Consider the following 3,103-nt stretch of genomic DNA (forward strand, 5'->3'; position numbering starts at 1 on the left):
GGTCGCCCCAATAGTGCTGATCTGGCCTGCTCCATTTAAAATCAATAGAAAGGGGCGGGGCAACCAGGGGCGGATCAGCACTATGGGGACAGCAGTGCTCCTAATAATCTCACCGGACTGTGGGGAACACGACTAAGTGCACTGGAAGGGCACTATGGATGAAGGTAAGAGACATACCTTCATCCTCAGCGTCTCCTGTGCATTAGGGACATATCAGCAGGTTAGATTCGTCCAACCTCCTTACAAATAAAGGGACTGGGTAAATTATAGACACTACTATATAACTAATCTACATTATCAGCAGAAAAATATAAAAATTAAATATTTAGCAGGGCACAAAGGAGGGTGGTACTGCCACCTGGAGACCCAAGACAGTGGATCAGCAGCCACCAGTTGGCATATGCCTCAGTATCTGGTGTCTGTATATGGCATCTTGTGTTTTCCTACTAGATGGTAGCAATTCCTCTAAATATTTGGGTTGCAGGAGTCTTGCAGCGCTTATTTGATACCTTAAAACCATTGTGCAGAGATTTGCTCTTATTAGGGAAGAAATGCGTGCAAGAAGGCAGGAAGGCTAAGCCAGACATTCCTCCGCAGTCTTAGGATTACTTGTACAGTAGTAAGATTAAAACCTGAGAATTAAACAGTGCTCCTTTCTCCGACTGGCGGGTGAATAATGAACAGCTGGAACGTCTGCAAGTGCTGAAGCTATTTTCAGCTAATGGCTTATGAAATGTGTGCTTGGAGAATTGTGCTATTGCACGTTTTATCTTGGTGACATAGACAGGGCCGTGTTGTGATAGCCATTTTACACTATTTATTGTAGGAATAAAAAAAAAAATCTTCCTCTGCTCTGTTGAGAACTCACTTATCCTGCAAGTCATGGAAAAGAAAAAAGAACTTGGTGTTGCTTTGCTGTTTATCTTGGTGGCTTGCAAAATGTTTGTGTACCTCCATGTGCAATGCTGGTGGATTAGCAGGAGTGGACAGTGTAGCCCTTTAAAGGGGTATTCCATTCAAACATAACTTTTCACATGTTGCCACCCATGGTGAGACTAACAATTCATTACATACTTATTCAGTCTCCTTCCCCCAGTTCTGAGCTGTTGCTTTCTGCTGAAGACACAAAAAACTGTTTGTAAGCTGTTCTCTTTGTCTCCCTCTCCCCCTACCTTCTTTCTGAGATGGCTGATGGCTGATCCTAGTGAATTCATCAGCAACTCGACCTCAAATTAACCCTCCCAGCTTAAGGCTTTGTTCACACAACGTCCAAAAAAGGAGAAAAGCGTCCGCTTTTTAAGTGGCTTGACTAAAATGCATTGAAGTCTATGGAATAATGGACGTCTTTTTCACACATTGTATTGAATGCGTCTGGCTCAAAAGATGTTCGTCATTCTATATAATGTGTGAAAAAGACGTCCGTTATTCCATAGACTTCAATGCATTTTAGTCAAGCCACTTAAAATGATGCAATAACGGACGTCTTTTTAAACACAGAAAGTGGACGTCTTATTCCTTTTTTTTGACGTTGTGTGAACATAGCCTTACAAAGAATACAGATACAACCTGCCAGGGACTTGTTTACGTCAGCTGTCCGGAACAGAGGGGGGAGTTTTTTACGTTCTTATCAAAAAAGCAGCAGCTGAGAACTGGGGTAAGGAGACTGAATAGATAATAACAGGTATGGAATGCATGGTTAGTCTCACCATGGGCAGCAATATATGAAAAGTTATGTTTGAGATGTTGGAAAGGGCTTTATTTATGTGCAACCATATGAGGAGATTGTAGTACTAACACTTATCTTCCTGGGACCTGTGTTGTCTGAGATTTGGTGAAGTAAAGCGATCTACCAAGTAAACAGTACTGTATGATATCTGCACTTCAGTTCATCTAACAAAGAGTTTCTTAACCTCTACTCAAACCCCTATTTTCTGCCAAGTGCACACAAGGGTATGGTGGTCATGACGTTGACTGAAGTTGTTCATCTAACAACTAGAGACAGAACTTGACACTTCTGGGCCCCAGTGCAAAGCCAGTAATAGGGTCACCCACCTATAATAATGGTGTTTTCCTATGTGGCAGAGGAGCTTTTAGGCCCCTATCAGATATTAAACTGATAAGAATAGATGCTGCATTGATCTTAGCCAAAAGGCTAAGAGGTGATAAGAGAGCGGCCTCTAAGCAGACGCCACACGTCAGATCAGACAACACGTTATACATGTCTGAGGAGTTTCTTTGGCGGCGGCTCTCCCTTCACACTGCATCTCCTGACACCTACAGAACCACTGCACCGGTCTCATCTACATAGCAGCACAACCCACATTTCACCACATCCCCATTCACACTGTGCATGCTTTACCATGGACAACATACAGTACATGCATTTATCTTTCTCTCTCTCTCTCTCTCTCTCTCTCTGTTTATCTATCTATGTATCCACCTATAGATAGCTAGAGATTATTAAACTAATATTCTAAAAAAAAAAACTATGGCAAAGTCTCACATATTTAGCGGTATGCAAAAGCATAGATTGCCCCCCCCCCCCCAAAAAAAAAAAATCCAAATTAAACGGTTTAAACAGTACCTACCTTTTCCTTGCTACCTACGTACCTGCCTACCTACTGTACCTACTTGGCTGGCTGCAACTACAGAGTTTGCTGTCTGCCTAGCAGTTATATGTGACATCACAGCCTTGATGACATCACAGAATACTAGATGTAAACAACTTTTGCTCCATTCACACATGATAAATGTACAACCTTATGTGCACTCACCTGGGAAGGTGCTTACAACACGCAGGGTGGTATAAAAGGTCTACTATGTACCCGGTGGGAGTGTATTTTTTGGAGATGCACTTGGGGTGCAGCTGCGCACCCTGTGGGGGGGGGGGTCTATTTTTTGGAAACACATTTGGGAGTGCACTGAACCTGGAAGCACTGCAATACCAGGTCAATGCCTGGGGAGGACAAAGCAAGCTATTTTTCCCATCTCCGTGTTTTAAAAATCCATGTACGATATTGTCCCCAGATAGGAGACGTATCAGATATTAAACTGATAAGAACAGATACTAATATTAACCTTAGCCAAAAGGCGGAGAAGTGAT

The 3,103-nt window shown here is 42.7% G+C and overlaps 2 non-coding genes across 2 annotated transcripts; both read right to left on the reverse strand.

The window, feature by feature from the left end:
• Positions 1–1,966: 1,966 nt before the first annotated feature.
• On the reverse strand, positions 1,967–2,164 carry LOC138774616 (U2 spliceosomal RNA). Its single transcript, XR_011360344.1, has one exon. It is a non-coding gene; the product is annotated as a U2 spliceosomal RNA (small nuclear RNA).
• A 747-nt stretch (positions 2,165–2,911) lies between these two features.
• Positions 2,912–3,103, reverse strand: LOC138774598 (U2 spliceosomal RNA). The gene has a single exon (XR_011360340.1). It is a non-coding gene; the product is annotated as a U2 spliceosomal RNA (small nuclear RNA).

The sequence above is a fragment of the Dendropsophus ebraccatus genome, chromosome 15 (genome assembly GCF_027789765.1).
Source record: "Dendropsophus ebraccatus isolate aDenEbr1 chromosome 15, aDenEbr1.pat, whole genome shotgun sequence".
Lineage (NCBI taxonomy): Eukaryota > Metazoa > Chordata > Amphibia > Anura > Hylidae > Dendropsophus > Dendropsophus ebraccatus.